This window comes from Solanum tuberosum, unplaced genomic scaffold, assembly GCF_000226075.1.
Source record: "Solanum tuberosum cultivar DM 1-3 516 R44 unplaced genomic scaffold, SolTub_3.0 scf00005, whole genome shotgun sequence".
In the NCBI taxonomy this organism is placed as follows: Eukaryota; Viridiplantae; Streptophyta; class Magnoliopsida; order Solanales; family Solanaceae; genus Solanum; species Solanum tuberosum.
In genome coordinates this window covers 763,580-773,645 of record NW_006238931.1, presented here as the reverse complement: position 1 = coordinate 773,645, position 10,066 = coordinate 763,580, and the positions used below count along the sequence as shown (strand labels likewise).

Below are 10,066 nucleotides of genomic sequence, written 5' to 3'. Positions count from 1 at the left end.
ATTACATATTAATAAAGTTGTATATGAGAGGATTTTTTTTGGCTCATAAAACTGGCCATTAGTTCATACAAATGTGTATATGTTTTATTCATAATGATTTTTATATCTAGATATTTATTTATTAAATCAACAAAAAAATAAAAATACCCCATAAGCAAACAAAAACTTTTTAATAGGTAATTATGTATTGTTAATTTAATAATAGGAAGTTGAGAGTTTGAGGGGAGTAAACAAAGGAAAGTCAGTAACAATAATAAAAATCACCTTATTTAGTGCATTACAATTAAAACTAGGGATCAATGTATTTTAAAAAAAAAAAACTAGTGATACTTTATATATAGCAAGATTATGACATAAACTATAGTCATTTTTAGTAAATATCATATTTATAGCTATACAAATTTAATAACTCTAAAACTATAGTCATTTTTGTAAGTTGCTCTAAATTTATATTGCATGGAACGGGCCCTTAGTTACTATGTACTACATTTTAGTTTGAAAAAGCCTTTTTATATGTTATAAAAATTACGATACTCTAATAAATGATTTTTATACTTTATTTTTTTATTTAAATAAATATGCAAAAATTATTATCAAAATTCCAAATTGTACATCTAGAAAAGTACAACACTCCTCATTGAGATGAAGATTTAAATGAAAATTGAAAATTTTCTTAGGATATTGATTTGTATAATATACTAGTAAGGATAGCTCGGGCGTTGCCATGTAAAGGTTATTACGATATTTATTTGTCTTTTCATTTTCAAAACATCATTGATTAAGTTGAGTATGTCTCGGTTGATCTAGAACGAAAGTGCTAAGTTCGGAAGAAGAGAGAGCAGATGGAGCGTTGACGGGGAGATTCCTTCGAATAACCTGTCTATCTTCATTTCTTTCTTCAAGAATGAGATAATTGACTTGCTTCAACATGTTATTCTATTTCGGTTGTTAAATTATTGTTTCTGCTTTATTACTATCCTTATATCCAAGTTCCTGGATTCTTCTTGCCTGCCAGTTATAGCAAATGCATATTAATATGGTGTATTAGTGGTGGCAAATGGACGGGTTGAAAATGGGTAATAATTTAACTCGCTCATATTTGATATGGGTAAAAATTGATTGGATAACAAATGGATTGGGTAAAGTACTAGTTTACCCATATTTTCATGATTAAATAGTACTCTACTTAAGAATTAAATATGGAGAAAATATTTTAATCTCTTTTTAGATAAAAAATATTGAAAATGCTTCATTTAGTTTTATTGTATCCTAAAAGTAAAAAAAATTCATAACTTTTCAATATAAAATAAATTTATGTAATAACAAGGGAAAAATATTTTTAATGTTAAAGTAAATGAATAGTTGCATTTTAAGACTAAAACATGCTTAATGCACTTTAAGCAATGTCAATACCAATACATGATTTGCTTATTTTACACAGGGGCGGAGCCACCTTGTCCCCCTTGGTCGAAAAATTATACGATATACACACGTAAAATTTTATATTGGTATATATGATATTTTGGACATGCTGAAATAACAAAGTAACCCGTAGTAGAGATGGTTAGAGCTGTCGCTAGCCCACTCGCTGCCCCAATTTGATTCCATGCATGAGCATTTTCATTTTTCTGTAATTATTTTGCATTCTTGAAGTTTGCAAGTAAATAAACATGCATAAGTTTAACATAAATATTCAGTAGCTTGGTGGTAAATACTGTTATGTTTGCCTTTAGTGACCCAAGTTCGAATCTCACCTCCAATAAGGATATTTTTTTCAATTAAAATTGAATTATATCCTTATATTTTAATACCTTTTTCTTAAATTTTAATACATTTTCCTTTTAGAATAAGGTTTTAATTGAAAAAAAATCCTTAAATTTTAATACCTTTTCCTTGTGGAATAAGATTTCCTTATATTTTAATACATTTTCCTTGTGGAATAAGACTTTCTTATATTTTAATACCTTTTTCCTTTGTGGAATAAGATTTTCTTAAATTTTAATACATTTTTCTTTTGGAATAAGGTTTTCTTTCTCTATACATAGGAGACCCCATTTACCCCAAATTATATCACAATATTATTAAAAAATAAAATCTCTATAAATCATCGTTTTAAAAAAAATAATTACTATTCAAAGTTTGGACTCCCTTTATAAAATTCCTGGCTACGCCACTGATTTTACACTATTATTTATTATCCAATATAAAATTAAGCAAATAAAAAAATATAATTATAATTAACAAAAGAAATGTACATTTAAAAAATATTTTTTTTGGAGGGCCAAAGACTTCACCTTTCAATTATAGAGAAAAACAATTAGTTCTATAGAAGAATATAAAAAGAAAGAGAAGTTACAATTTTTTGTTAGTGATATCATGAATTTTGAGTGAATAAAAGTTATAAGCTTAACTCATTTGGCTAATCTATATTTTACCCATATTTTTATGGGTTGAATATGGGTATCAACCCATATTTTACCCATGTAAAATGTCACTCACCCAACCCATAAAAATATGAGCGGCTTGGGCGGGTTACCAAAATATGGGCTCATTTTGCCGACACTTTGGTGTATCAACCTCTATGATGAATATTGATCAATGTATGACAAATGAGATAAAGTTGAAATGCAGCATCTAACCTAAAGTGAAAATGTAGATTTGTCTACAAAATTTCATGGCATAAGCTAAACTAACAATAATAATCACTGAATGAAATAGCAGCAAGTATTTCAACAGTTGCCACACAACTATATTTGCAACAATTATTGTCAGAAGAATATATCGAGCACATATTGGCGAGTTGCGCTGTTTAGCCAAGGACCCTTACCCAGCCAAAAGAGAATGGAAGGTTGTTTCCAATTCCCAAAGGCATAGTAGCAATTGCTGGTGGCTAAGATAGTTTGAGATAAGATAGCTATCTCCACCTCTGTATATTTGGTCTTGCATTTGGTTAACTGTAAGCCTGTGAAGATGTGAATCCAATAGTGTTTCTTTAGTTGTTTCATGAAAATTTTAAACACGTAAAAATATTTTCACGACAAATGAAACTTGCCAACTAATGTGAACGGCATCTCACTACTGAGGAATTCACTTAAAATGTGCCAAATTTCTTGAACAATTTTTTTAGCAGTCTTGCTAAGTTTCCAAAAAAATTGCACCACATCATATGGGGAAAAAGGCACAAAGAGTTTGTCATTATTATCTAAGTAGCTGCTATTGTTCAAAAGGCAACAACATGATGATGGAAGAAAATGTAAATGTGGGATAAGTTGATGAAAGTATATGCATGATTTAATATCTTTTGAATTCATGATACAATATACACACTAACAAAAAGATGAGAATAAAAGTCCTACCTCTAGGAGTCCTTTGGCTGTGGCTATTTCTAAAGTATATGTCCAAATTATTTCCTTTGATACTCTACTTACATCATATGAGGATCAGTTCCTAACCGTTAGTGCAGTGACTCACATATCCGAAATGAACTGTAAGGGATTAAGGTTTCCGCTAACATAACAAATAAAGAAAGGAAAGCAGAGAAGAGTAGTAACCTTTGTCCTAGAAGATGGGGCATTTTGTTATGATTTGCTCAAGAAATTTGACGATCAATTGTAGAATGGAAAAGGCTGAAAATGCATAAAGAACATAGTAGAAATCCTAATTCACCGAAGAATTCATCATAAAACTCAAAGGGGTACAAGAATCAACAAATTAAATGCTAAAACAAAAACAAAAATGTAATGATAAGCATTATTCATTGCATAACTTTCTAATATACCTACAAAATGAAACTAAGTCCTCTTCACTGCTTTACATAGAGATGGATATGTTGGTGAACAGAGGCGTGATGTTACTCATGCTAAACTTCGGAACGAATAAATGTGTGGGTAATTAAAACAATTTATTTCATTCTTGATAAGATAGCTCCAGAGTAGTGTTAAAATTTGATGGCTGGTCCACCTCATTTTGTGAAAACAAATGTAGATTACAATCGCGGGGTACTGCTTATTGAAAAATTCGAGGAGGGGTCTATAGGGCTTTCTTTGAAACCTGATGACGGACCATCTGGTTTGTTCTTTAATTGGAAACAAGTCTCATCATTCGATTGAGAATATGTTGTTCCATTGTAAACACACAACTGATGATAGAAGTGTATAAAGCCAATAATATGAAGTACTAAATGATGTCTCTGTTAACAACAAAATCAATTTGTCTATTCTTCTCATCTCCCTCAGCTTTAAATAGCCAGAACAAAGTAGAAGTTGAGTTTTTATATGGGGAAAAACTCACTTATTTATTTTACCCAAAAGCCATATATGGTAAAGCACAAAACACAAAAGGTTTAAGCCTGCTCAAATGGGGGAAAAACCTCCACAGTGGAGTTTGATTGAGAGCAGAAGCACGAAGCATGTTACATGTAGCTAATATCAGATGTACAAAAGGACAAAAACACATGTACTTTCAAATTTTTTTGTATAAAAAAATTAAGTAGAAGAACAAAGCTTAAATACCATTTTTTGTACATAGAACACTTCAGAAAACAAGAGCAAATATACACATACCAGAGCGAAATAATTTGTTCTATCTATTTTTCAGCATGCGGGACAATATTCTCTTGAGAAAATTGTGCCACACTTTCTTTAAACTGAAATTTGCAAATGGAAGAGTTAGAAAACTGCTATAGTGCATTTCACATACAGAATGCATTAAAATTTCAATAATTATTTGCAACATCACAATGAGCAAAACTAAACCATATAAAAATTCACTAGTCCAGTAGTCCTAAAGAAATCGTATTTTTCTGTGCTTCGTGTGAAATGTAATTGCTCTTAAAATGTAAAATTAACTTACTTGACATGAAAAATCTTAGTAAGTTAGTTGGAAGACTATCTGAACTCTCAATTTATCGGTGAAGATATAATTTTTTAGCACACAATCCTTGTCCCTTTCCATTTTTCTTCGCCTATCTCAAATTTAAGAAGGGAAAGAAGGTGTCTAATTAAACTATTCTAATGTTATTTTTCATTTGAAACAGATAAGTTTATCATGATGGTTTGTAAAATGGTATCAAAGCGTGTTATTCTATGTCTCTCTGCTTGCTATTTTACCCTACTGTAATTGTTATTCATCTACTCACCAAAGTTATACTAAGTAGTGCAGAAAAAACAGTGTGTAGATCTCACTAACAAAGATTTAATTATTTTTGTCTGTTTTCAGCAAATGTAACTGTTAACAATTGTAATTTTCATTCAACTACATAAGTGTGCAAGTTGTATATCATTGATCCAACACTCTTGAAGCACCTAAAAATTGAAATCTGTTTACTTTTACGTTTTAGTAAATCTAAATTCTTTTTAAGATGGCGAAATGTCGGGTTTCTTACTTGGATCTTCCTCCTCCCAAAAGAAACGTTTCTTTTTTTCCCGTCATCCAGTTAATGGCTGATAGCATGCATAGTTAAAACTTTATATTTTATGTTTGCTATAAACGTGACACGAAAGTTAAAAATTTGTTCTATGATATCAGTCAAGAGTAACTCTTCGTAAAACTTTCTGGCCGCTAAAGTAAGCAAGATAAAGCTCAGAAATACAAACAAGCAAAAGCTAAGCAAGCTCCAAAATCAACAGAAGTTTAAAGTTAAGGAGTCAAGAAGATGAGAAAAAGGCAAAATTGAAGAAATCTAAACCCACCACAGAGTAGAGGGAGAAACAGGAAAGGTCAAAAGGTCCCAAAAAAATTGTCGGATACAAAGAAAGCACCAAAGATTGTTAAATCAAATAGCAGAAGCAGAATTAGGGAATCAAAATCAACACAATGAAAATACCTACAAACTGTAAAACATGCTCACCTGAGGGATTTTTTCGTTTGGACCATTGTTTTCTGATGGGTTTTGTTTTTCTCATCTTGTGTTTCTCTGTTAATTTCATGCTATTTATTTTTATTTTCAATTGAGAGCATTGGCAATCTAGACAGAACTATGTAATCGACGAAAGCACAGAGTTCGGAAGAAGAGAAGAAGAGGAGAGAACAGACGGAGGTACTTGATGGTTAGCAATGGAGGAGAGAGCAGAGGGCGTTAGGATTGATGTAGAAAAGGAAAAATATCAGCTCTAAATTGTAGAATGACAGAAATACCCTTCAACTTCAACGTTTTTTCACGGAAGCACACGCGTTGACGGAGAGGCGTGTGCTATTCCCTCTTCTTATATAGTAACTACTCCCTCTGTCTCATTTTATATGAGGTAGTTTGACTCGACACGAAATTAAGAAAAAGAAAGACTTTTAAAATTTGTGATTCAAAATGAATAATAGAAATTTGTGTGACTGTAAATCATTTCATTAAAAATAAAATAGATATTTTATAATTAAATTCTTACTTAATATAGAAATGTGTCATTCTTTTTGAGACTGACTAAAAAGGAAAGTAAGTCACATAAATTGGGACAAAGAGAGTAGTAAGGATGCCCGGGCAACGCCGAACAAAGTGTTATTGTAAATTTTTAAAAGTTGATACAATATGTTATGTGTAATAGTGAAATAGAGAGTGTGCAGTATGGTGTGCAAAGTGTCATGTCTGTGCTAATAAAAAGACTATTTCCATGGTTTCTTTTGGACATATCTTTGTTATAGTTGACTCCCAGCGAGGCAAATGTTTGAAAGTGTTGAGATGTACCACCAGCACAACAAAATTCCGTTGAGTCATACTTCTCTTATTTTTGGCATTACCAGCATACGCCATTTAATCTTAACAGATGGGAAACAGAAAGTAAGAAGGAATGATGCAAATGCAGATTTATGTTTGTACTAACCATCAGTTGAAACCTCTGTAAAGTTAAGAGTGTGTGGCTCATTTGAGTTGCCTGATGTTTGACCCAACGAAATACATCTGTCAGTTAAATTTGTCCGTATAGTAAATCCAAAATTGTAAATGATCAATATGGATTAACAAGCTAACATTTTTCAAAAACTTTGAAAGAACAGACAATTTTTATTTCCTTTTGAAACTTTTCCTAATCTTGCATATGGCAACACAACAGGCAAAAGAATAAGCAATACTTTCTACCTCAGAGAATTTGTTTGATTGTTTCTACTTCAAACTCGGATCAAAGTTACGGGAGAAGATTAACTGTCCACTCCTTTTGGCCAAATTGCAATTAAACTTAAGCTTATCCGAACGATGAAACCTCAACCATCTTATATAAAATGTCAAAATTAAAGGGATGCACATGTACCTAACTTAGCACTTGTAAACCTCTATATGTATAGGAATCAATCATGAGCTAGGTTATTCTAAAGTAAAGGCATATAAAAGTTATTGACTGATAAAGTAAACTAAACAACTAATGTAAAGACAAATTACCTAGTTATGAGGAAAGTATGCATACATGAATGAAGATGTAGAATCTTCATAACATGATACAAAATAAAAATTAAAAGGTATTGCAGCAACCCAAAATTAAGGAGAAATGTAATTACCTTAGAATTTAATACATTCGAAAATTAAAACAGAACAATGGCAACCGATTGGGAAAGGAGTTTAATGAAGTAATGGAAGATAGAAACAAAGTTTAGGATTAGGTGATTGCCGAAGCTGAACACCGGGTCTGTAAAAGTAGTGAAATATTTCCTTGCTAAATATAACCAAAGTTTCACAATCCGTTATCTTTTCCAATCTATTTGAGTTGGATAATGATCAGTTAAGCAGTTTCGGAAGGTGAACAGAAAGAGATTACTCGTAAAATTCATTCAGATTGTGATTATACTTGTACAATATTAATGAGTCCACGATTTGAACTCATTTAGCATTTTATTTTAACAAAATTAGTGCCCTCAAATACTTGTTGTGTGCAAATGAATGATGTAAAACCCTGAATTTTAGGTATTTGGATTTAGGAACGATGCATGGACACTATTGATCAAGAAGGGAACAAAGCAAGCTAAAAGAAGGAAGAAATGAAGACTTGATGATCGCCAATGTCATTCGACGAATCGCCAAATTGCCAAGATACTGTCTAAAGTGACAGAATGTTGGAGATTAAATGGGGGTGATTTCGGCGAATAAGAACTATATTCGGCGAAGGATAACCTGGTCGCCGAAAGTGCTGAAGAAGATTCAAGCAAGTACTGATAGGTGAGATAGAAGGAAACAGGGCGAATCGCGGAGTTACTCGGCGATCCTGACCTGGATCGCCTAAAGTTACAGTGGCCAGACTAAGAAGAAGCGGAAAATGAAGGCGAGATGAAGAATAATCGGCGAATCGCCGATCTGTCGGCGATGTCCGACTTACTTCGCCGAGTGGTCTTAAAGCGGTGACACTTTAGACTTGCTTAAATTCGTTTTGACTAGAGAGAAATTCATTCAGAACGTGAGGAAGGAATTACTTAGAGAGAAAACACTACCAAATGGTTTAGTCAGTGATTTTAGCAAGATTTGGAGAGAGATTTTGGAAGGGAGGAAATTATCAATTGATTTTCATCTATAATTTTCATTTTGTACCCAACTATGGGAGTGATAATTGATTTTGATTTTCTTATTTTTGAGATGAGTGGCTAAAACCCTTCACTTGGGGTTTTGATCATGAAGCCAATTGTTGAAATTCCCTTAGTGGGTGTTCCTTAATTGTGAATAATGATGTTAGTTTGAAGTGGGTCTAAGTTGTTGTTGTGTGTCGAGTTTGAATTGCATGATTTCATGTAACAATTTCAGTGTTGTGCTTGCTTGAGAGAGAGGTGTAGAACAAAGTGGCAATCTTAGCGTCCTTAGTAATGGATTTCCTTGGTTTCAGCTCGAGAGAGTGAAAACAAGTGATCCAACCTTTGTATCCAACTCGAGAGAGTGGATTTGATGAGGGTAAAGAGCTGGGCCTCTTTCGATTGGTGTTGAAGTTCGAGAGAATTCGACATAGAAAAGGTAATTGTTCGAGAGAAAGTTACTTTATATATAGTTCGACCTACCCACTACAAATTATCCCATTATGAGCAGTAACGTTTATCCACTTCGTTGAGATTCAATAATTGGCTGATTAATTCCCCAAGCTTTTACTCTAATATTTGATTGTTTGTGTTGAAGTGTAAATTTGGATTGATAATTAAAATCCGAAATTTGAGATTTGAACATTAATTGTGCAAGAATTGTTTGATTGAAGAGGTTGTCATTATACTTTTATTATTGAATTTGAAGGAAGTACTACTCCCTGTGGGATCGACCCCAACTCACATAGTTGGGTTATTATACTGACAAACGATCATTGGCATTTAGTATTGGATGAAAGCCTTGATACGTTAATCAAAATGGCGCCGCTGCCGGGGAGTAGTGTTCCTTAGAATTCTTTGATTGAAGATTTGACAGTCTCAAATTCGTTGGCTGTAGTTGAATTAGTTTTGGCTGTTTTGTGTAAGTGTTGGTTGGATTACGTAGACGTGAACATGAGTAAGGAAGAGATGAATGACAACCAAGCAGGTCATCGAGATGGTATAGACGACATCAATAGTGTCTACAACCCAGCTCAATCGGATGGAATGGGTGCAATTTGCATCCCATAAACTGATGAGAATGCGATGTTTGAAGTCACTAGCACAACTCTTCATCTTCTCCAAATGAGGGGACTATATAGAGGGCTAGATCACGAAGACCCGCATGAGCATGTGAGAAATTTTACAGAGGTTTGCAGCCCTTTTTCATTCAAAAATATGTCACAAGAGTCAATTCGGCTGCGGTTATTTCCACTGTCCTTAACAGGAGAAGCTACTTGATATACCGTGAGTTTACGGTATTTCTAATACATTGCACTTACAAGTTGTGTGTGTCTAGGGCCTTTTTGTATTAGTTTTCATGTGTTTTTATCATATTTTGCAGGAAAGATGTTCAGGCGCGGAATTAAAGAGACAGCTGAAAGAGATGCAAAAAAGGGCATCTACGGAGGTGATCTACGGACCGTATGTCCATTGACGCTCCGTAGATGGTAGTCGTAGATCAGCAGCCAAGGCATGAAAGGTTAATCAGGGAAATCTGGCCAAGTGTGGAACCACAGTGCCCATTGACGGTCCGTAGATTAATCTACGGATC

The 10,066-nt window shown here is 33.2% G+C and overlaps 1 long non-coding RNA gene across 2 annotated transcripts; it reads right to left on the bottom strand.

Moving 5' to 3' along the window:
* Positions 1–2,615: 2,615 nt before the first annotated feature.
* Positions 2,616–6,112, bottom strand: LOC107060412 (uncharacterized). Of its 2 annotated transcripts, none has more exons than XR_001473346.1 (2): positions 5,849–6,112; positions 2,616–4,645 (listed from the first exon to the last, which is right to left on the bottom strand). It is a non-coding gene; the product is annotated as an uncharacterized lncRNA (long non-coding RNA). The 2 variants fall into 2 exon arrangements; XR_001473347.1 differs by lacking the exon at positions 5,849–6,112 and adding an exon at positions 5,691–5,842.
* Between the last annotated feature and the right edge of the window lie 3,954 nt (positions 6,113–10,066).